The sequence below is a fragment of the Lactuca serriola genome, chromosome 9, assembly GCF_051521515.1.
Source record: "Lactuca serriola cultivar US96UC23 chromosome 9, Lser_US96UC23_V15, whole genome shotgun sequence".
NCBI lineage: Eukaryota > Viridiplantae > Streptophyta > Magnoliopsida > Asterales > Asteraceae > Lactuca > Lactuca serriola.
This window is the reverse complement of record NC_136416.1, coordinates 192,329,691-192,354,997: the sequence shown is the minus strand read 5'-3', so window position 1 is coordinate 192,354,997 and position 25,307 is coordinate 192,329,691. Positions and strand designations below refer to the sequence as shown.

The 25,307-nt window shown below is 34.2% G+C and overlaps 1 pseudogene across 1 annotated transcript; it reads left to right on the top strand.

The window, feature by feature from the left end:
• Window positions 1–2,117: 2,117 nt before the first annotated feature.
• LOC145073365 (putative germin-like protein 2-1) lies at window positions 2,118–2,933 on the top strand (annotated as a pseudogene). Its single transcript, XR_013691330.1, has 2 exons — window positions 2,118–2,235; window positions 2,333–2,933. The product of XR_013691330.1 is annotated as a putative germin-like protein 2-1 (transcript).
• Window positions 2,934–25,307: the final 22,374 nt, after the last annotated feature.

The window sequence follows — 25,307 nt, the reverse complement described above, 5'->3', positions numbered from 1 at the left end:
ATGTGGCAATATTGTTGCCACGACATGGTATCGAGGGCTTTCACAACTATTTTGGCATCTAGCCACCACAATGTGGCCATGGTGTTGGCCACGACTTGGTGACTCGGTTCTTGATTTTTTACCACTGACATTTTGACCATGTTTGAATTAAGGCCAAACTTTAGGGTTTAGGTCTTAGATTAATGAATTATCCTTATTTTTTCCAAGTGTTTGTGGTACCGATTGATTATGTATGATGAGTTGTACGAATTTCTGCTTTCGTCTGTGAGTTGAGTCTTCTCACTATACTTGGTGCCACAATATGTCATTTATGTGTTAGGATGTTAATATGTTGTAGTGATTTGTTAGACTGATTACATGTGTTTGCTAGTTATTGTTATTTGCAAATGTCAACATATTATGGTTGGGTTGAGGCTGTCATGCTTTCTACCATAGGCTAAGAGACATGGGCGATATAGTTCATACTGTAGGCCCAAGGGGAGCGGTCCGACTTGAATGTTGTAGGCTCTAGATGACGGTCCAACCTTGTGTTGTAGGCCTTATGTGGATGCAGTTTATGTGTACTGTTATGTGGGGTATATTGAGAAACTCACTAAGCTTTGACTTATAATTGTGTATTTAAATAGTTCAAATACTTCTGAGGCTCGGGACAATATGAAGGCATGGCCGTATACGCCATCTATCATTTTTATGATTTGCAAAGAGACTATGTTTTGATACTCTAATATTTTTATGATATATTGTGAGACAAGGTTTCGATGACTCATGGTTATTTAGAACGATTTTAATTTCACTAAAATGAAAAACCTTTACTGTGATTTTTGGGACCTAATATGAAGATGTTTTTTTTTTTTTTTAATTAATCCTTTTAAATAGTTCCTAGTTATTAACTTATCATTTTTTTAATAGTATTAGTAGTTCGGTTAATTACTTTTTTTGTCTTTTCTCCTACTAGATAAATAATTTCTCGGCAATATGTCATTATTTTAAATTTATAAAACACTAAGAAAAAAGCAAGCAAAGGAAATGAAAACATATAGTTGTGAACTTGTGATGTTGAATCGTTTTTCAACAACAAGGATAATGATTTTTGAATCGTTTTCTAGACTTTAACAAGGATTTCAAAAAACATGATGTTAAAATTTCAAGTTATCTATAGAAAATGAGAAAGAAAACACATAAATTAACTTTTTATAAAAAAAAACTAACATGAATGAAGTAAATGATAATAATAAAAAATATTAGAATTTATACGAATCAGAAATCAGATTAATACGAATCCTAAATCAAAGTTGGTGAGGCTGCCTAAATTTTGATTAACACGAATACAAGATTGATTTTTTTCAAAGTTGCATGAAATCAGATTACCAAAATTGATGTATTAAGAAAGATTGAAAGTAGAAATCCGAAAACAGAAATTTAAATTGGATATCAGAAGGTTGCCTGAAAAAATCAGAGTCAATTTATTATTAATCGGTTTTTTCTGTTACCATCAACAAAAATCAGAATTTATTCATAAAATCCTTGGATTGACGGTGGAGAGAGGTTTAATTTGATAATTATTCCAGAAAAATCGTATGTGAGTTAGGCTTATCTAGTGATTTTGTTATGGCTTTATTTTATTTCACTTTCCACTCGGCCGCCAAACATGATGTATCATGTGTTTTTCTATACCACCACGAAATAAAAACCCTGGACCATGTCCACGCCTTACTAGTAAAGTAAAAGTGGCACTTAAAAGCAACATGGTCCGCAATTTGGTGCTTAAAATAATATTATAGATCGGACGAATTCTAACCGGTGTATGGAAGCCGGCTGATCAATTCGTTCTCCAGAATCGGCATAAGATCATATTAATACACTTATATGACAAACAAACCTCAATTTCTAGCGCATAATATTGTTTTTAATGTGTTAGACGGCAAGATTTAAAATAATTTATTTTAAAATAGTTGCAAAAGGAGAACGTAAACATGCAATATAACCAACAGAATCAAGAACCATGAAGCAACAAATTACCTCTATATATATAGCCACTAACAGGTTCTTTCACCACCCAAAAGCATCTCAACTGTCGCGTTTATATCTTTCTGTTGTTCCTTTTCAAATTCTTATAAGAAATATCGAATAAAATCTTTCTGTTGAGTTTTGTAGCTTTAACTTTTAGCTACCTGGCCTTAGCCCACGAGCCTAGCCCCCTCCAGGATTTTTGTGTAGCGGATCCCAACTCCCCAGGTATTTTAATTTTCAAAACATGATTGTTACATATTAATTCTCTATGCTCTTAATTTAAATAATTTTCATGTAACAAAAGATTGTACTTAACATGCAGTGAAAGTAAACGGTGTCACATGCAAGAACCCGGATGCAAGTTCAAGCAAAAGACTTTTTCTTTAGTGGCTACACCTCATGGGTAACATATCGAACCATTTGGGGTCAAAGGTGACCCAGTTATTTGTGACTCAATTACCAGGACTAAACACTATGGGCATCTCGATGGTTCGGATTGACTATGCACCATGGGGACTTAATCCTCCTCACACTCACCCAAGAGCCACTGAGATTCTCACTATTCTTGAAGGGACACTACAAGTTAGATTTGTAACTTCTAATCCCGATAACAGATTTATTACTAAGGTGCTTCAAAAGGGTGATGTTTTCGTGTTTCCAGTGGGGCTTGTTCATTTCCAACGCAATGTGGGTAATGGATATGCTGTGGTTATTGCTTGCATTTAGCAGTCAAAACCCAGGAGCCATAACAATTGGGAATGCTGTTTTCGGTGCAAATCCTGCAATTCCAGCGGATATCCTTGCCAAGGCGTTTCAAGTGGATAAGAGTGTGGTGGATCAGCTACAAGCGAAGTTCTAGAGTTTCAAAGATTCTAATGACAGAAGGATATGATTAGAGCTGTTGTTCAGCTCGTGTGATTATTGTTTGGGTTCATTCAAAATTAATTGTGTGCGGTTTTCTTTTCGATTCTAATTCTTTCTTTGAATAAAAAAGAGCATTGATATTTATTCACGTAAACTACATGTTTTGTTTGTTTAATACGAGCGATAATTGTATATTTTAAGCTTTACTGACAACAAAATATTACCTGTACGTAGATGAAGAAGTTTACGGTCTTAAATCAGTCTTAAATCTCTCCTGGATCGATCCGTTGAGGTGCAAGAAATTCCAAAAAGAGTTGTATATCCAGTAAAATCTAGAACATATATCATAACCATGCATATACCTTGCTCGATTAACAATGCGTTACGAACAAAAGTTGGCTGTCTATATTAAGCTGCAATACAAGCTTACATGCAAAGCTACCAACAATATGTACAAAAGGAGAGATATTGGCACGGCTCAATCAAAACCACTAAGGTAATTAATGGTTAACTTTGTGTTTAGATTGAGCCGCACAATATCTCTTTCATTTCATAATACCTGGTATATTCTCACACACACACACAGAGAGAGAGAGAGAGAGAGAAGAGAGAGAGAGAGAGAGAGAGAGAGAGAGAGAGAGAGAGAGAGAGAGAGAGAGAGAGAGAGAGAGAGAGAGAGAGAGAGAGAGAGAGAGAGAGAGAGAGAGAGAGAGAGAGAGAGAGAGAAGAGAGAGAGAGAGAGAGAGAGAGAGAGAGAGAGAGAGAGAGAGAGAGAGAGAGAGAAGAGAGAGAGAGAGAGAGAGAGAGAGAGAGAGAGAGAGATTTTTCTGCTGTTTATAAAAGAAAGGTTTTTGTATTGCGTACATCAGTACATGATGTACCTATATATCTAATTCTTTACCTACTTGTATCTAGAGAAAAAAAGGGTTTGTGTATTGGATACATGATAGTTTACCTATATATCTAACTCTTAACTTACTTGTATCTAAAAACTGATCCCACCAACCATTGCTATTGCTTTTGGTGCCAAATACTGATAGAAAATCTTGTTTGGTTCGTATTTGTTCTCGTCCCACGCAATATCTATAAATTAGGCATGTATTCGCGGTTATATAGGATAAAATTATATGGTTAAAATAATGTTTTTTTTCTTGTTAAAAATGGTTTTTAAGCCTCTTAATAATATTTTTATTTTATAGTACATGTTTTTTTCTTTTATATAAAAAAACTTCCATATAAAGTTAAGGATCTTTAAAAAATCTTTGGGTATATATAAAAACAGCCACTTCAGCTAAGAAAAACAAAAAAGATATATTAACTTTTAGAAAGCATATAACCCTTTTATTATTATTATTATTATACACATGCATATATGCATTTGTTTAGCTTTATTGTAAATGCAATGATATGATTTTGATGTCATTTTATTAATATAAAAATAAATAATCTTTCATAAAAACTAAATTAAATGGGTATATATATACACTTTGTAGAACGAAATATTATAAAAGTTAATCTTTTAAGTTATAAAAAATGATGACTTATAACATTTTAAATAATAATTGACGTTGATTGATAAAATTTAAGTGCATGATAATTTTTCATTTTTAAAATTTATATTATAATATCATTTTGTTTTTAAAAGTTAAATAAATAAAAAAATTAGATTCGTCCAACATACATTATTTTAGAATCGATATCATCAACTGCCCCTTTAATGGTGTATTTAAAGTTTTAATTTAGATTTTTAATGAAAATCACCTTTTCAATACATATATTTATTTATGGGTAAAGATTTCAACATGGTCTTTAACTCATAACACAATTTAAATACCTATATTAAAAAGTAACACTAATAAAAGAATTATATATAATTAGAGTCACCCATACGTTTAAACCATAGTTATTGGTCGTTAAAAATTTTGGTTTTAACTGATTTTATATTATTATATAATACAAATTATTATATAATTTTGTATCTAATTAGCATAAAATTTTATATGTTATAGATAATGACAACAAAGTAATTACTTTTAATCAAACTTATATTTATATTTACAACTATATTATTTGTGGTTAAAATTAAATCATTTATGTTTTTCAATATTAACTTGATTTTTTTTATTTATTAAATTCCATAATTAATGTAAAAAAATAACTATATAATACTCTTTATTGTTTATGTTTATTAAGTTCTAAGAGATATAGTTATAAATACTTTAAACATGTTTGGACTATATTAAATCAACATTCTATTAGTAGTTGAAAACTTTAATAATGCGTATTAATTAAGAATGAGTTAAATAATATACTGGTTTCAAATCAATTTAGTAAATGATAACTTATTTATCTTTAAACACATTAAAAGTTAAAAATAATGATCTCTTTTATAATATTTATATTTTGAAGTTATTAAATTTTTTTAGTTTTGATTTATTTTATATTATCATATACTTTAAATTATAAAAAATTTATATTAAATTAGTATAAAACTATATATGTTACAGATAATGACAACAATATAATTATTTCTAATCAAACTTATATTTATATTTATATTTATATCTATATCCTTTTTGGTTAAAATTAAAATCATTTGTATTTAACAATAATAACTTGAATTTCTTTTTTATTAACTTCCATTCAAATGTAAAATTTTTTAATTATATATATATATATATATATATATATATATATATATATATATATATATATATATATTAAGTTCCAATAGATAAAGTTATAAATAATTTGAAAATGATTAAGTCTATATTAAATCAATATTATATAATTACACCACTAACCATCAATTTAATAGTTGAAAATCCTCCTCTTCCTTCCAGAAGGAGTAAAACACGGCTCCAACACAACATCTTCGGATGCCTAATTTTCATCCTAATTCAACATAGATGCGGAAGAGTTTCTTGTTGAGGAACAGTAACAACCGTAATTAAAAAGGAAGAAAGAGACATCGACGTCCTCACATTAGTATAATATGATAACCTTCGTCATCGAAATTATTGATCTCCCCAACGGTGGCGGACGCAAAAATTGTGATAGTAGCAGTACAATTTTTTTCATCCAAAAAGTAATAACTTAAAAACAATTTAAAGGTACTAGTACATTAAACCAATCCCTTACATTTTAATATTTAAATTTGGCATCTACGGGTATACCAGGGCCGGCCCAAGGGCAGGGCGAGCTGGGCCACTGCCCAGGGCATCAATGGACATAGGGGCATCAACTTTTGCTTTCTTCTTTTGGGTATGCATTACATTTAGGCCCAATACATCTATTTCCTGACAAGGGCACACTTTGAGGTTTGAGAAGGCAGAAGCTGAGCGGGGAAAAAAAGAAGCACGCCTTTATTTTCTTGGTGAACGCACCCAGCACGCCTAATTCCAAGAGTCAAGAGAAATCAGAGAAGACGAGGAGACCTAGAGCAGTATTAAATATCAACGGTAGTTCTATTTTCTTATTTCAGTTTTTTAGTTCATCTTCTCCCTTAGTCCCTTTTCAGCTTTACACTACCGAGAAAGCCTAGTTCTTCTTCTGATTTATGATTTCAAATCTGATATTACTAGTTTTCTGGTTAACTGAAGTCCAAAGCACATGAAGCAATATTAGACAGCAACAATTGACTTCAACTGTTTTCACTAAGTATTGTTAATATTAGTTTTTTTTTTTTATTATTATTATTGTAGTATTGTTAACATAAGTTTTGCACTAATTTTGATCAAGTATTGTTAATATTGGTTCTAAATTGATTTTGATTTCTGTTAATCTCCATAATTTCGTTAGTTCTGAATTCTGATTTTTGGGATTTTGTTAACAATGATTATTGATTTTGATTTTAGGATTTTTTTTTTTTTGTGAATATTGATTTTGATTTCTAGAACCCTTCCTGCGTTTAGGACACTTAATTGCAGTATGCCATTAGGCATTTTCTTCTTCTTATTCTTCTTGATTTAGTAGTTTTAGGCGAGCCTTATTGTTTTTTTATAAACTTTTTAAATCTCATTAATGATTTCTAATTTCAAGTTTTGGGTTATGATGAACAGAATGCAAATTTTACTATTATTATAGGATAATTAATGTTTTTGCTTCAAGAATTGCTTTGTAACATTTAGTTTGTATGATTACGTAATCTAACAAAAAGTTGTTTTAAGTAGCTGCTTTAGAAGATTATGTTATAAAATTTTGGAATTGTATTAACATAGTATAAAAATAGGGCACTGTCTTTTCTATTTGCCCAGGGCATGGAATTTCATTGGACCGGCCCTAGGGTATACATTAATTGAAACCGACCGATTATATCTCTGATCTTCACTTTCATAAGGGATTCTTTTTTTACATAAGAAATCATGACATCGTTTGAAAAGTCATTACCTATTTTGTTACACAAGTCCGTCCTTAAAAACTTCGTCGTAGAAAAACATCTTTCGACTGTTGCAGTCGCGACTAGTAAAACCAAAACCAACTTCAACAACCTATAAACCATAGGATAAGACCGATGTTTCATTGTTTCCACCATCAAACAAGAAAGGTCATAAAGTCCTTGCAAACTACTGAACCCGTCATCTTTATGCAAAGCATGATAATATATCTCAAGTTCACCATCAAGTTGCATCCTTTACGCATCATAAAAATCTTTTTTCTACAACTCACTCAACTTTAACAAATTTGTTTTATCAAGCTTAGAAAATGAATCACAAGGACTCAAAGCCCCATGTATTCTATTAATTGGGTCCTAAGTTCACTAAATTGGTCCATGAATTCCACAATTTTCATATCCACAACTGTGTTGAAAACTTCAACTTCAAAATGAAATTGATTAGTAAGTTTAGTCTTTCGGCCTCTCGATGTGACATAGTTTTCCGTCATGTTCATAATATTAATATTATGTTTTTGACAAAAAGAGAATACCTTCAATAAAAATTGAGCAAACCATGTGTCTCTTAAGGGCTTCAATGCCTCCATTGTCATTCTAACCAAAGAAGTCGCTTCTAAAATGTCTTGATCTTTTTTTTTTTGAAGATGCTATGACAATACATTCATGAGGTGTAAAACTTCATGCATCAATTGTAAGTTAAACATGAAATCAAGTGGCTTGAAATATCTTAAGATACCAAATGCTTGATTTCGGTTACTTAAAGTGGATCCTTCAACTTCGACATAAGCAAGAACATTAGGAACCTTCGGAAATAAGCTTATCAAAATTGTGATTGTTTTGAAATGTAAACGCCAATCCCCCACTCGAACAAGAGAGTTCTATTCATTTAACCATGTTCCAGTTTCAAGTTCACAATTTCCAAATGGCTTTTGCACCCTTTCTCTTTGACTTTCACATAACATGTCTTGTCTTTTACATGAATCACCTACCGCATTAATAACCAAAGAAAGTTACTCAAAGAAGTCTTCAACACCATCATGCTTCTTTGCTACACCCACAATAAGTAACTAAAGTTGGTGTGCAAAGAAATTCACATAATGCGCTGAATCATTATCTTGTAAAAACAAAGCTTTTAGACCGTTGAATGAACCTCGCATATTGCTTGCCCCATCGTAAGATTTTCTTCTCACCTGATAAAATCAATATATTAAACATTAAAGCGAATAGTATTCAATTAAAATTCATAACATGGAAAAAAAGTTTTAATATACCTGGGACATATTCAACTTATTACCGGTAAAAACTTCATCTATAAACGCTTTAAGAGTCAAAGAGGATGTATCCTTCATAGGCACAACTCTAATGAATCTTTCCTTCACCACTCCAAGGTTGTCGACATATCTAAAAAATATGGCAATTTGTTCATTTTTTTTATACAACACTAGATTCATCAATCAATAACACATCTTTACCAATTTCTTTTCAAATACTTAAAATTATCTCTGTTGCAAGGCATTCAACAATTTGCTTTTGAGTCCTTGGGCATGTCACTTGATTATTTTGAGGAGCATTTTCTAAGGTAACATTACGAATGCCTTCATTATGATCTCTCATGAAAGATAATAACTCAAAGGAAATCGCTCTATTAATGGAATCACTCGAATTATCATGAACCCGAAATGGTAAACCATTTTTTAATAAAATTTTACTACACCAAAGTGAAGCGCCTAAATGATGTTTATAGTTACTCTTCTTAATTTTGGTTTGCTACTTGAAGGCTGCACTAATATATTATTTTTCTTTCAATAAAAATTCACAATTTTCTCTTGATTTGTGATGAAAACTATCAATACCACCCATATGATCTCTCAATGAAAATTTTTTATTCCACGTATCAAAACGTTCTGAAACAAATGCATCCCTCCCTTTTTGTTGCCTCACAGTGTCTCCACATACATATCAAAATAAACAACATAGTTTGTTCTCTTTTATACTCTAACCAATCAAAGTCATCAAACCAATTAACAACAAAACATCATGTTTTCTTTGAAGGGAATGTAAGACCCCTTGGTTAAAAAGGTACTTGAAGCAAAAATTCCCTCCTCATTTCATCTCTTTGATTTGGATTGTAATTTGTAATCTTGGGTCTAACACCCGAGTCTCTTGGAAGATCTTTCAATTCAACACTTGTAATTTGAGTAGTTGTAGGTTGTGGATTTACATTAGAAACCGAAGGGAATGCTTGATTAGAAGGACATGGTCTTTTAGAGGATACTTCAAAACTTAAATCATTGGAGCATGGTATTTGGAGGATTCTCTAACACTTGATTTATTGATGCTTGTTATTCCAAAAAAAGGACTCAATTTTATCATAATAATTCAATATCAAACAAGTAAGCAATTCGTTTATCTAATAAGTATCTAGAGTAAATTAAACGAATTATACCTCGTGTAGGTTCCAAAAGGCACATTCAACCCTTATTTTCAAAAACTAACTCGGACCTTCCCTAATACGTTTAAAGGTTGCACGTTTCATCCCTAATTTCGTTAGCCTGACCTAAAAAAACAAATTTACCCTTATCTATTTTTGTTTAAATTTTTTATATTGTTAAATAATTATTTATATTATTATAAAAGCTTATAGGTCCCACCTCTAACTCCTTCGTCCCCTCTCTCTAACAAGAGAAGAAATTCTGTCAAGCAATGGAATTTTTAAATATGATTGTCAGATTGGAGTTTCTAATATGGGTTTAGAGGCAGAGCAACATCGGAGTTTCAGAATGGAAAACTCGCAATGCATACCATTTCTTCTTTTTGTTGTCAACCTCTTCGTTTAAAAGAATAATCTCGTCGAGATAAATTGGACCATACCTTTTTCTTTTTGTTGTTATCTTCTCCGATGAACGAAATAGATTCAAATTTGATGATCCGGTGGAGTTGATCCATGGTTTCTCGATTTTTGGTTCATCATGTTACAAGAAGTTCATGCATAATTTCTAGAGCATATTTTAATCTAAATATGGGTTTCATCATTTGTTCATTCTAGAAGAGTGTCGTCTCTATTATTGGCCAATGGTTACTCGATTTTTGATTCATCTGCGATTCTTAACGGAGACAACATCTTCATCACCACTGACTCCATCATCTCTTATCCCACTAATGTTTTCATCCTTCATCATCTCCCCCTTTCTCATTAGATCTCCAACACCATAATCCTAAGATTTGTTATTCACTAAGACAATGATTAAGAATTTGTATATTTAAAATCCATAAATTAAACAAAGGAAATGAGAGATTCGGGTGCTCGAGGAGTTCCAAACTACAAATCGATCCTGTTTTCATCATGAGGGCGATTTTTAGGCGATTTAACAAGAAATTAATTTAACCAAGTGATTTAGGGTTTGTTGTAGGTAGGGGGTATACACTGACGTGAAATCGGATGTGGGTTTAGGTTTTACTGGGTATAGAGTGGGCAAAAGAGATGGAGAGATATAGGGTGGTGGTATAATATGACTAGAGTAGGATTAGAGGAAGGCGGAGAAGAGTGCCGATCGAAAGAGGAGCATAACTGGTGGGTGTGGCATCGTGTGACCCACATTTCTGTTAGGACGAATCTTTTATGCATTAATAATTTTTTATTAAATTATAAATAAAAAATAATATGAAAGGGTAACATAGTCATTTGATTTCTGTTATGCAAGAAACGTGCACATTTAAACATATCATCGATGGTCCGAGTTAATTTTTAAAAATAAGGGTTGAACGTGCATTTTGACACCTGTACGAGGGACAATTTATGTAATTTACTCAAGTATCTAACAAGTAACAACAATTCAACAACTAATTTCATGGTAAAGAACTACTAAATAATCAGAAATTTCAACAAAAAAACAACTAATTTGAATAATTTCATAAACCTAAAAATATAAATACTTGTTTCATTGTAGGTTTGAAGAGAGAAAAATCGAAATATCTTGAAAAGTTAAAGCAAAATCAAAATGTCTTGGAGCTTGGGGTTAAAAATCAGAGTTTTTTTCCTTTCTGTTTGGGTCGCAACTTCACAGAGAGCAAGGAGTTCTTATTTTTTCAGCTTTATTGGTCATCATCAGCTGACCATATATAATTCATAACTAGGTAATTAGGTATTGGGTTTCTGTGGGCTAATATTTTATTTTTTAGGGCTATTTTTTTTTGGCTAGTATTAGTTATACCATGTCATATTTTTTTGGACTAGTGGCACTTATATAAAAAAATTAAACTTACAAGCTAAATCAGAGCAGTGGCCTGGGACCCCCGACTCCAAAGATGTTTGCCACTGCTCCTTAATACAAAAACACAAGATGTGGATGGTAGAATGTGCTATCGAACTAATAAGTTGTCTATCATTTAAATGGAGACATAACAGAATACATAAATTTTGGATGAGGAGTTACGCTTGATTACAGAAAACTGAATGGAAAAAAGGATTTGTAGTGTTCTCTTTAACCATGCGACCATTTGAGTAGAGGGATGTTGAATGTGATCCTACCAAGGATCGATTTATATTTGAGCGTTGTAGATTTTATTATTTCATTTTAATGAACATTTTAGGATATTAATTAACGTTTGTAGCGGTTTTCATTAATGAGATGTTCTTTTTAATATTTTTTTATTTTTTTTTATTTTTTAAACAGTAAATGTTTTATTTTTGTTTTAAAACATAAATATTATGTGGGTTGGGAGGGACGAATTTCATGTATTGTAGGTTGTAAGTGAGGGAAAAAGGAAATGTTGATTTCGTGCCTATGCCTATGTGACATGTGGGGTTGGGAACGGTACGAGGTATGTACCTCCTTCAAACCAAAAAGCAGGATCCAAACTCAAAAGGAAATCTATGTCTCGATCATGACATATGACTCTTAACCTATTACTTTCACATAAAAAAGGGTTCAAAAGTACCCCTCCATGAATGAGGCCCTTCAATACTTTCATAATATATTATATATGGATTAAATATGAGATATCGATTAGATTGAACTAATAGATTTTGGTAGTTAATGTTTTCATATTAAAGTCACCAATGTTCAACAAACACAAAGAATTTGACTGATCAGTTGATGGACAAGTCAAGCAAGAAACATGAAACAATTTACAACCAACAACTCAACACCATGTATTACTACACCATGAAACCAATCTAAGGCTTTTCTAGTGCCACTAGATTTGACCCATAAAAATGGAAGTGCCCAAACATCGCTTGTAATTAGCTACTTCCACATGATCCATATTGTAATATAGAGTGTAGAGATTGAATCTTTTGTTGTATGTTTGTTTTTTATTAATAAAACATACATGTGACTGAAGTACATACCCTATTACATCATATTTTAAGAGTTTTACATATTATCCCATTTCTATGTTTAAGGATATGTTTTAGTTTAGTGTAATTATCATATTTTATGGCTAACTATCGGTTGTAATCACTCTACTTTAAAAGTTGAATGAAGTAGAAGACATCATATCTCTCTTCTTTGTTCTTCTTCTTGATTTATAGGCTAATTTGGACAACATCCCCCTACCCTGCAATTTAGAAGTGTTCCCCCTCCGTAAAATTTGCAATTAAACCTAAATCCCATTAAACATGGACCTCTCCAACAAATTTATGCTTCGATTCTCTATGTGCTTCTCCTTTTATCTCGTTCTATAATGCGCTCAACCCATTTGACCTAGAGTTGCAAATATTTCTAATTGATTGCTCAGTAAATTAGAACTTTATAACTTTGATAAGGGATGTTGACTATAGTATGGATTTTCAAGACCAATATGACCCCAGTTTTTCATGCACTCATGACCTCAAATGATGGATTTATTAGGTTACAACAATATGCACAATAAGGAAAATCAGTTAATAATTTAGAAGGGTGCATGAAAGCTAAAAAGATCCATGTCGTACACATTGAAGCTAACATACTTTGAATAAAAAAAATCTAACATGAACCTAGCAATTTCGAAAATAAGAAATTAGGGTTTACATACCTTATGATCTATTATAGCAAAGAGATCTCTTGAATCCTTCCTTTTCACTTCAGAAAGATAACACAAAAAGTTTAATGCTTCTAATGGTTTGTATCCAAACCCTAGCAACTAGAAGACGTGAGGAGATAGGATGAGAGAATAGAAAATTCTGATATCCTTTTGTTAAGAGTGATCGACGAAAATATGACACCCAAGGGGTCCTATTTATAGCTAATAGGAAAACCCTAGAAACCCTAATCATTAATAACATAATACTATTTCCAATCCGGGGGGGGGGGGGGGGGGGTTATCCAGTTTTCTTGTCTTTAGTAGGCTTCTAGAAACCCTAATTGGGGCAAGCCAAAACGATCCACTCAGGGATGGTTTTGGAATCTCTACATCGTTCAACTTTTGAACAACTATAGCTCAAGTCCTTGCACGTTTAATTATTCTTCATTAACCCATAATTAAATTCATTATAATTCTTAATTAATTAATACTATTTCCAATTAATATGTTAGTCATATAAAATATTAATAAATCATTACCAATTAACTTATTATTCATATAATAAACTAACAAATTATCATCTCTCTCCAAATATCATTCTATTGAATTAGTAGTTATGAGGGCAACCCAAAAAGGACTTTGTGTCTAATGAAAAATATATATCAATTTAGTTATGAGCTTAGACACCTTAATCCAATAGTATCCCACTTGGATAAGTCTATAATAAAAGTTGCAAGTATCACCCTGAATTAACCAACAAAGTGTGTTTTCTAAAGCAACTTATAACGACCTGTTCTGAATCGCTTTCCTAATTCGGGACTGTGGCCCGAAGATGGGTTATCATAAGGATGAGGGCCTTTGGAAAAGAGCGATCTAGACCAATTTAGGTGCGGATAGTGTAATTGAGGTTATTAGGGAGTTTGGGTTGTGTGTTGGAGCCAAGAGGTAAATCGGTAAAGTGGTTGTTCGAGCTCTTTATGAATTTCATATTTTCGTTCGGAAGGTTTTGAGGTGAGGATAAGCTGATAGATATGTAGAGATTCTAACCACCTTTCCGTAGATATAAAGAACATCAAAAACGGCGTTGAAATGAAAAAGTTATGGCCGTTTGAAGTTAGAGTGGTTCGGGTGAGTGATCGTTGACTTGTTGACCAAGCTCATTTAAGGCTAACAACGTGAGCATAAAGTGCTCACGACATGAGATGAACCTGATGCACCAAAACCCTAATTTTTGTGTATTTAAAAGTATGAGATGATTAGGCTTGCTTCTCCTTAGCCTCTTTCACTCCCAAGTCACTAAAAAACCTAGATTCGACCTTCTTTAGCTATTGTTGATGGTTTTGGTGTGCTAATGGTGCTTTGATTCCCTTGAAGAAAAAGAAGGAGCTCTTGTGGTGACTCATTTTGGCAAAATAATTTCATCTTTGTGGACTAGCTGAACTTGTGAGCTCCAGTAAGGTATAAAGATCCTACCTTTTTCACTTGAGGTTGCTAGATCTAGGTTTTGGCTACCTTCTTTGCATGAGATCTTGGCTTACCAAGCATGAGGTTCATAAAGTTAGAAACTTTATGAACCATTGAGTCATTTGCTTTATTAGAACCCCTAGATCTGGACCTTGGTGCAAGTTAAGGACTCCAAGTTTGAATCTTGATGTTTATACCCATCTTTTGACCTAACTAGTGTTTAAGTCATGTATTGGACATATGTGACTAAAAGGCTTCGATTTTTATGGTCCTTGGGTTCAAGGAGGACCCTCTAGACTGCCCGCTGTTAAGGCTCAAATGGATTAAGAGCTTAATGCTCATTTTTTTGGTTAGATCTGAACTCACGACGTGAGTAATGAAGCCTCACGACATGAGATCATATTCTAGGAAGTTTCTAGGCCAAAATCACCTCACGATGTGAGCATAAGGTGCCCACGATCTGAGCATCACCTGAGCAAGTTTTGGGCTCTTTGATTGTGGGCTAGCTTGGTATTGGACTTATCCTTTGGTTTGGGCTCATAATGGGCTAAGGATTTTAGCGTAATGGACTTCTGGTTGGGCTTGCCTTGTTGGGCTTGTCCTAATAGGCCTTGGATGATGAATTGGGACTTAGTGGGCCCAATATAGTTAGGCATTCATTAGGCCCTATGGGTTTGGACCTTTGGGCAATTGGAAAGTCATTGGTTCAAAAAAGTAAATGGGTTAAGGAAAAGGGCCATGAAAGGGTTTGGGCCTAACTGAAAATTGGGCCATTAATTGACTTTTTTGGATTTTATAGTTTTGGGCCTCGATTGTGAGTATTGAATGGACCAGGGTGAAACGATCATTTCACCCCAAGTAAGAATTATGGCTCATGGTTTGAGACCCAATTGCTAATTGAGTGATATTATGGTATTGATAGTTTGAGGAGTTGCGAGGGCAACAACTAAGGATTTCTTTCAATGGACTTCAGCAGCGCAAGTTGAGTTACCTTCCAATAGAGGTGGGTCTAAGGACACAATGCCGACCCACTAGTAAGAGTGTTTGTTAGATGATAGTGTTTATGATAATTGTCGGGTATGCCACTATCTGTTATGTTTTATGTGCTAGTATGGTATGATGTTATATGATAGTGGTAGTAGGGGGAATAGTCCCCGTATTAGGTCGAACGGACCAAAGGGGTAGGTCGGGTAGCTCGGTGTGCCTGACAGTAGGTTTATGTTATGTTATGTTATGTTATTATGTAGTAGTGGTAAGGGTGAAATAGTCCCCATAACAGGTTGACATACACCGGTGGGTAGGTTGAGCACCCAGATATGCCTGACATGGGGTAAGTCAGGCACCACGGTATGCCTAACAGTGGGGTTTATTGAGCAACCCGGTATGCTCAGCAGGGTAGGTCGAGCACCCAGATATGCTTCACTGGGCAGGTCGTGCACCATGATATGCTTGACAGAGTAAGTTTGGCACCAAGATGTGTCTGACAGGGTAGGCAGGGCACCCAGATATGCCTGGCAATACGTGATTTGTATGGTATGTGGTGTGATGGGGGAACTCACCAAGCTTTGTGCTTATGGTTTACAGTTTTGGTTTCAGGTACTTCTTTTTCAAAAGAAAGGAGCCGACTCGATCACAACGCATCACACTATGTTTTCTACACATGAGATCTTTGGAATTATACTCTGATATTGTTTTATGATGGCATGCTTTGATTATTGACATACTGGTTTTGACATGATATGTTATTATTGATGTTTTCGTATACTGTTGGTTTTATAATAACTTAATTAAGATGAAATTTTTGGTCTTAAATTTTGGGATGTTACAAGTTGGTATCAGAGCCTTGGTTTGAGGGATTAGGGTACACTCTCGGGTGTGTCTGGACTCAAACTAAGGACTTGGTATGAAAAAATTTCAAAAGTAAAATCATTTTATAAAAAGAAGTTTGAAAAGAACTTAAAAAGAGAAAAGAACTTTGAAAATAGCAAGGTGTGTGATGGGTGCAATCAGTCGAGCTCAAGTAATTTTTCCCCAAGATACCCATATATGTTATGTTATGTTATGTTATGTTATGTTATGTTATGTTATGTTATGTTATGTTATGTTATGTTATGTTATGTTATGTTATGTTATGTTATGTTATGTTATGTTATGTTATGTTATGTTATGTTATGTTATGAATTGAGAATATGTGAACTGCATGCTAGATTAGGGCTAAGGATCTAGGAAGGATGCCTTATATGCCTATGGTATGTGTTTGTAGACCTGCATGCTAGTACTGATCAGTCAGTGATAGGATGACATATTTAGGTTACGCCTGATGGTATGAGCCTTAGAATCTCATGCCAATACAGATTCCTGATTAGAGGATAGAACGGTTTGATTGGAGTATGTTGGTTAGATTTTCCATTGTTTGAATGTTACTTGCTTTGTGCTTTGTGGGACTCTTGGTAATGTGAGTTAGCTAGTAAGTGAATATGCTAAGTCACATGGGGTAAAGGTCGGATAATATCAGAGTGATGGACTTGACCCTGTTACACAACTCTTGTTTGAGTCTAGCAGTTCTAAGGATGAGTCTTTTACTCGAAGGATTATCTGATCTCTATTGCATGTGGCTATATTCTTAAGGTAGCTAGTTGACATTACTGGGAATCCTTCAGCAGTTGAGGATTGGGTAAGTTCGGGAACCTAGGAAAGCCTAGGATATGCTTCAGTGGGTTAGTAGTGAGGTTTAGTGAGACTTGGGTGCATTAGTTAGGAGGAACTGACTTGGAGGATTCGGGAGAATTGCTGAGGAAAGTATGGATGGGTGTGGAAGGTAGTATTAGGGACGTACTACTAAAAAGCAAATGATCTATACTCAAATCGGTGAGAGTCTGGGAGAATCTGAAAAGCTTCGGGGAGGAGAATCCTTGAGTATTTTTTGACCAGTGGTTTTGTGGTTTTTCAGTTTTGAGATGAGCACTCAGGGAGGTGGTTCAGGTTTAGGTTCCGACTTAGGTGCGAGTGCCGAGTCAATTAGCAAGATGCAGGAGTTCATATCATCGGAGATTACCCACGGTATTTTGGAGCAGACCCCTATGGTTTTCAATTCAGTCAAGGAGGGGATCTTGGAGTTATTGGACAGTCGCTCGGGGCCTTTCAAGCCGAGATCGTTAAGAGGAAATTGGGGGCTCAACTAGAGCCCAATGCGTATGGATCCATAAGATCCTTCAGGAAGGAGGACCCTACTGTTAACTCTGGTCATTTGGGACTGGAGGTGGGTTATGCACCTTGTCTTCAGGAGAGTCTACCACATGATTGGATCACTTTGGAGGTTTCGTGTGCCCTACGAGAGGAGGTACCCGACATCATTGGGCGTGTCATTGATAGAGTGGTCTCCAGACTCGAGGGGTGGACCTCAGTTGTATACGCGGTTGATGGGGTGATCGAGGTAACTCAGGATAAGAAGATTGATTCAGATGGACAGCTTAGGAAGAGAAAGCTGGAATATGGTCCGAATCAAAGGAGCGAGCAGTTGGGTGTGGTTGCAGCGAGTGTTAGAAGCCCGAGGGGTCATAGTGGTTGCATGAAAGACGAAGGGGGTACAAAAAGATGTGTATAGTAGGTCTAAGTACGGAAGGTGTAGGTGGAAGGGTCACAATCGCCAATAATGCATGTTGGAGAGAGAGTTGTGTCATCGCTGTCATCAGCCTGGTCTCATCAGGGCGAATTGCCCCTGCATAGTGGTTAGGGCTGCTCAGGATACATCGCAGATACTTTTGCAGGAATTCAAGATCGAGCCGTAATGGATCGCTGATATGTAATTTGAATTACCCTTTCTATAATGAAATTATGGTGTAATTACTCTTGATCAAGTACTTGTAACTACTTTGGATTCTCACCGAGTTTTGGGTAAGTGTATCTAGGGATTTATTTCTCTTCTTGTTTCTAGATTATATCTTCAAGGAATATCATATGCCAATTGCATACCGTGGATTTCTAGTGGTCAGTGAAGGGTCATTTCCTTTTTGCTGGTTCGGGGTGTTCAGTGTTCTCTCTGTTCATAGTACAGATTTGTTGCGGGTCAGTTAGGGGCTCATCTGAAGCCCAAAGCCTGTGAATCCTTAGAATCATTTCGGAAGGGGGATCCTATAGTTAGTTCCTATTATCAGGATCGAAAGGGAGTTTTACACCATGATCTCAGGAGGGTCAAAGTATCTCTGGAGAAGGTGATCACGATTCCTGTAGATGTTTCAGGTATGTCATCTTTTACTTCTACTAGGTGGTTGTTGGGAATTTGTATCGCTTTGGAACTGTGAGTGAGTTTGGATAAGTCAGATCTTGTGTCACACCCCAAACCTGAACGGAGGAAACGTCCGGTGGTGGATGACTTCATCTTAAGTATCATAACACATGCATCATAGTAATCAAAGTACAATAACCATTGCATTAATAATGTATAAGTTTTACATAGTGTTCAAGTCATTGTATATGACATCAAAAGTAAATATAGCAAAAGACAAAAGATGCAACTCTATACTGCTCTGTCTTCTCAAAATCCTAAGAATGTACCTGTCTATTGGTTCCCTGAGACTACAAGTATTTTGAAAAAGAGAGTATCAACATTTAAGTTGGCGAGTTCATAAGTATTTTATGTTTAGAAGTTTGTTATCTGTTCCTTGAAATAGTGAGTATGTTTACTGTTCAGAAAATCCAATATTTTCTAAAGTAATTGAAAGTAGTTTTAATACCATATAATCGTTTTGTGTAAGTGTTGTTATACAATGAATTAGTGTAACATAGTTTTGATTCACAATAAAACTATAAAAAGAATGTTTTATGTATTGTTATGTTTTCCTTTGTTGTAAACTAGAATGTTGTATTTGAACTCTTTGAAAACCCTGTAATTGTGAGTGTGCCTGGCTCCACCAGCTGTAATTGTAAGTTGTAAAGTAATACTATAATTCGTATATTGTAAAACCAGTACGTTGTATTTGTACTCCTTTGTTTAATTATTCATACACTAATCATATTGTTAATATCTTTTTGTGAGTTATTATAACCATAGTAAAACTAGTAAGCCTGATACGACGCTTTGTAGGCGCCGGAATTGTAACGACATTTATCACTCCCAGGCATACACACCTAACTATAGCTAACAGTTTGAGTGCGGGATTGTCATTCCCGTATAGAATCCATACACATTTGTCTCGCTCTCAGTTGGGAGATTTTGGTTATAATCATCAAGACTTTAATAGTATTGCCTAAATGAATAAGCGATTGAACATTGTCTCACAAAAACCATATCGATGCTTACGTGTATATTAATGATGAACAATCATTCTAAAAATAAATGAACTGATAGTATGTTCCTTTTCTAGTATACTTGAAGTGTAAAGTATTTGTACGAGAGTATATAGTTAAACTTTGTATACTTGACTAGTGAAAATATTTTGGGAGTTGCATAAATTTTACCTATTATAATTTATATTTGTATTCTGTTTGATATGATTTCTCGTGAAAGTACCCCCTTTGCTCGGCATTTTACAAAGGGTAATCAAACTGATTGAAGTAGTTTACATATATATATATATATATATATATATATATATATATATATATATATATATATATATATATATATATATATATATATATATATATATAAGTTATATAATTAAAATTGAAACGATATTCAGACAAGTAATGCTACCCTATGCCCACATCCAAAAAAGGAAAAGGAAATTGAGCGAATTATTAGTCTTAAGCCCCTTAAATCTTATTTATATAAACATACATATATAAATATGATTTTGGCAAAATATAAGTTTAAAAGAGTTTTTAAGAAATTTAAAGGGATTTGACAATATTTAAAAGAGCTTCCGTAACTTGAAGTCGTTTTAGAAATATTTAGAAATCATTTAATTGTAAACACAATATTATTACGTTAGACTTGTATCCCCCCCTAAAACAGTAAAAAATAGTAAAAATGCAGGGGTATGATGTCACACCCCACTAAAGCGGAAATACGGGGTGTGGAAGTACACAGGATTTCATAGAAAAAGTTAAAAGACAACACCAACCATAGTATTAAAATTCATTACAATTTACGATGAGTTTGAACAAATTTTTATAAGAAATTACAATGTATACTGAAATACAACACATGCGAATGCTCCTAAAAGTAATGTGTCTCTACGTGCCTCTTACTAGATGATTCCTGAAAAAGTATGTAAAACGAGCATCAACTATAAAAATAGTTGGTGAGTACTCACAAGCTTATAACATAATATAGTTTGAAATCATCATAATCGGAATATTGATAACAATTTCCATAAACAAATGTTCATTGCTAAAATAGGTAAATAAGTTTTCATGAATAGAAGTTTGTTGCTAAAGCGAGTAATTAAGTTTCCATAAATAGAAATATATTGCAAAAATTAGTAGTAATTTTGCATAAACAAAGTTCATTGTCATCATGAGATGCAACGTTCATATTCTCATGGGAAATAAAGCTCATCAAGAAAACTAGTAAACAAGTTTCATTGCTATAATGAGCAACCAAGTACATTGCTTAGACAAGTAAATAAGTTTCTAGTAATGAAAGTTCGTTGTTATAATGAGAAACAATGTTTATTGCCATAATAGGTAACAAGTTTGTATGTGTATGAGCAAACAACGAGTTCACAACCAAGCCTATGACTGATGCCCTATCAAGATCTATCTTTATCATTCTATAGATTAATATGGTATCATGCACTCCAACAATCGGACGAGTGAGGAGTTGTCAATTCCTAATAGCGTTATACAAAATGACCATTCGCTCAAAGAGATAATGGTTGGAGTAAAGTGTAAGAGAAGGGACTTAAGATGATCAGGCCTCAGGTTTCAAATTGCATAAACATACATAGTGAAATATAGCAAAATATATCAATCTAGTTTGATACAATTCAATTTAAACACAATGAATAATAAATAGCTTTTCGGTAATTTCAACCCCAAAACATAAAAACCAAAAATAAGGGGAGTCGTGAATACTCACAATGTTTCAAGTTGCTACAAGTGGTGCCTCGGAATACACCAACGCCTTACTGCCGGGATCCTACGACATCAAACACACGCTTGAGAGTTTCTATGTCGACATCTAATGCTAATATACTAAATTCTACATATAGATAAATGCCAAATTTTGTTCTAATATTGGTTTTATATCAATTGGTAACAATTTTCTAAAATAGTGAAATTTTATAACTCACATAATTAAGAAAATTTTGGATATTAATTTTCCAGATTTTTGTAATATTAATTGAGGGTATTTCAACACATTTAAAGGTGTTTTAAGCTCCTAAAAACCCAAAATATTATAAAACACTTTCCAAAAATTCCCAAACTTTTCATTTTCATTCAAAATACAGTAGAGGTTTTCTAGAAATTTTCCCTTGAATTTTTGATATGATTAACTATTTTTTCAAATTTTTAAGCCTTCATAACAATATAAATTCATGAAAATAGCATCCAAATGATAAAAATTCCCAAACTTTTTATAATAATGCCATTAAACATACTTAAGCTGGAAAAAAAAATATAAAAATGGGTTTCTAAATAGTTTAACCTGATTTTATGATTTTTGTGCATTTATTCTAATAAAAATGGAGATAAATAGAAAACATTTTCCAAAATTACCCAAACTTTTTCTAACATTGTTATTATGCATATAGAAGTCGTGAAAAATATAAAAGATATTTTTTAATTAATTTGTGTATTTTTTCTTTTTTATTCTCTTAAATAATCATTAATTGGAGAATAATTATTAAACGGTAAAAGTAAATTACCAAAATTTTTGTAATCTTCATTTACAGTGTACATAATCCGAGAAGTTTTTGGCTGAATCTTGTAAGAATGAGGAAGGTTTTCGGTTCATGCATATATATATATATATATATATATATATATATATATATATATATATATATATATATATATATATATATATATATATATGTAGGGTAATATGTGGCGGTTTGCATCATAAATATCTAGATAAATATCTAGATATTATGTGTTTTCGGCCAGGAACACAAACCGAGGAAGGGGTTCTCGGTTAAGAACTCTTCCCAAGAAGTTTCGAATGTAGTCATAAGAGGATAAGGTTTGCGAGGGTAAATGGTTTGCTGTCCATCCGGGTTTGCGGTCCGGAGCTAGTTTTCGCTCCGAGGAGACAAGGCAGTTCGAGGGTTTTCGGTCTAGGCGAGAATCCTCGGTTTCTTGGGTGATTTTCCTTCTTAACTTTACACACTTTAACACAAGATTTATCCTAACCAAAATCATTAATTTAACTTTATTAAATTAATCAAAACACAAAGTTGACGTTAAATTGATATGTTTGACTTTGGTTGACTTTTACAAGATAGAAAATAACGGGTTGTCACATTATCCCCCCGTTAAAGGGAATTTTGTCTCGAAATTAAGACTATAGAGAGACCTTAGGACTAGGGAAAAAGATCTGGATACTTTTTTTTCATTTGATCCTCCCGCTCCTAAGTGAATTTAGGTCCCCGCTTTGCATTCCAACGAACCTTCATTATCGGGATGCAGCTTTGTTTAGTTCTCTTGACTTCCCTATCTAGGATTTTTGCTGGTTCTTCCACGAAGTTGAGTCTCTCATCTATCTCGATTTCATCGAGTGGGATAGCAAGAGTCTCATCGATAAGCACTTCTTTAGGTTAGACACGTGAAATGTAGGATATATGTTACTGAGTTCTTGAGGTAGTTTGAGTTTGTAAGTTACTGTACCTATTGTAGCAAGAATCTTAAACGGTTCTATGTACCTTGGATTTAGTTTTCCATGCTTTTCGAAGCGTATCATGCTCTTTCAAGGTGAGACCTTCAGCATGACGCGGTCACCAACCTGGAATTCCAAGGGTTTTCTACTCTTGTCTGCGTAGCTTTTTTGTTTGTCTCTGGAAGCTTTAAGTCGTTCTCAGATTTTTACTATCTTCTTAGTAGTTTCTTGAATGATCTCTGGACTAGTGAGAGTGTTGTTAGGAACTTGACATCTAGCCAGTTGCGTGTCACCCACTTCAGTCCAACACAGAGGTGATCTGCACTTGCGACCATAAAGGGCTTCGAATGGAGCAACCTTATTGTTAGTATGGTAACTGTTGTTGTACGAGAACTCGACTAGTGGTAAATGGGTATCCCATGCTTTACCAAAGTCAATCACACATGCTCTCAGCACATCTTCCAACATTTGAATCGTTCTCTCACTCTGCCTGTCAGTTTGAGGATGGTAGGTTATACTAAGATCCGGCCTATTTCCTAGAGATTTTTGTAGTGACTGCCAGAATGGTGAGGTGAATCTACTATCTCGGTCAGAGATAATAGATGTTGGTACACCGTGCAGTCTTACTATCTCTATGATGTATGTTCTAGTTAACTTCTCCATCTTGTCTATTTCCTTTATTGGTAGGAAGTGCGCGGATTTGGTTAATGTGTCGACGATTACCCAAATGGTATCATGACCACCCTTTGTCTTGGGTAATTTAGTTATGAAAATCCATTGTAATCCGCTCCCACTTCCATTCGGGGACTTCTAGTTTCTGTAGTAGACCTGAAGGCTTTTGGTATTCTACCTTGACTTTGGAACAAGTGAGACACTTGCCCACATAGGTAGCAATCTCAGCTTTTATGTTAGGCTACCAATAAAGTTTCTTAAGGTCCAGATACATCTTGTCTGAACCCAGGTGAACAGAGTATCTTGTCTTGTGTGCTTCATTCATGACAACCTCTTTATAACCACCAAACTTTGGTGTCAATATCCGGTTCATGAGATATCGGCCTCCATCACCTTTAATTTCTAAGTTCTTGTCCATTCCTATCAAAGTCTCACCTGCGACATTCTTGGGTTTCAATGCCTCAAGTTAAGCCTCTTTGATCTGTGTTGACAGGTGTGAATGGATAGTCATGGTCAATGACTTTACTCGACGTCCCGAGTATTCTTTTCTGCTAAGGGCATCAGCTACTACATTGGCTTTACCGGGATGATAATGAATTTCGCATTTGTAATCGTTTAATAGCTCCACCCAACGCCGTTGTCTCATGTTCACTTCTTTCTGGTCGAAGATATGCTGAAGAATTTTATGGTCCATGAATATTGTGCATTTCGTTCCATACAAGTAATGTCTCCAGATCTTCAGGGCAAATATCACTGCTCCCAGTTCAAGGTCGTGAGTTGTATAGTTGCCCTCATGTGTCTTAAGATGTTTCGAGGCATAGGATATGACCTTTCCTTGCTGCATAAGAACACAACCTAGTTCTTGGTTAGACTCATAGCAGTATACTACAAAGTCTTCTGTCCCTTATGGTAGAGAAAAAGTGGGTGCGTTGCACAGAGATCGCTTTAGCGTTTGGAATGTTGTTTCTTGTTTCTCTCCCCAGCTAAAAGTTACACCCTTCTGAGTCTGAGTGGTAAGTGGTTTAGCAACTTGGGAGAAACTCTGAATGAATCTGCGATAGTAGCCAGCAAGGCCTAAGAATTGGCGGATTTCTGTAGGCGTTTTGGGTGTTGACAAGTTCTCGATTGCCTTAATTT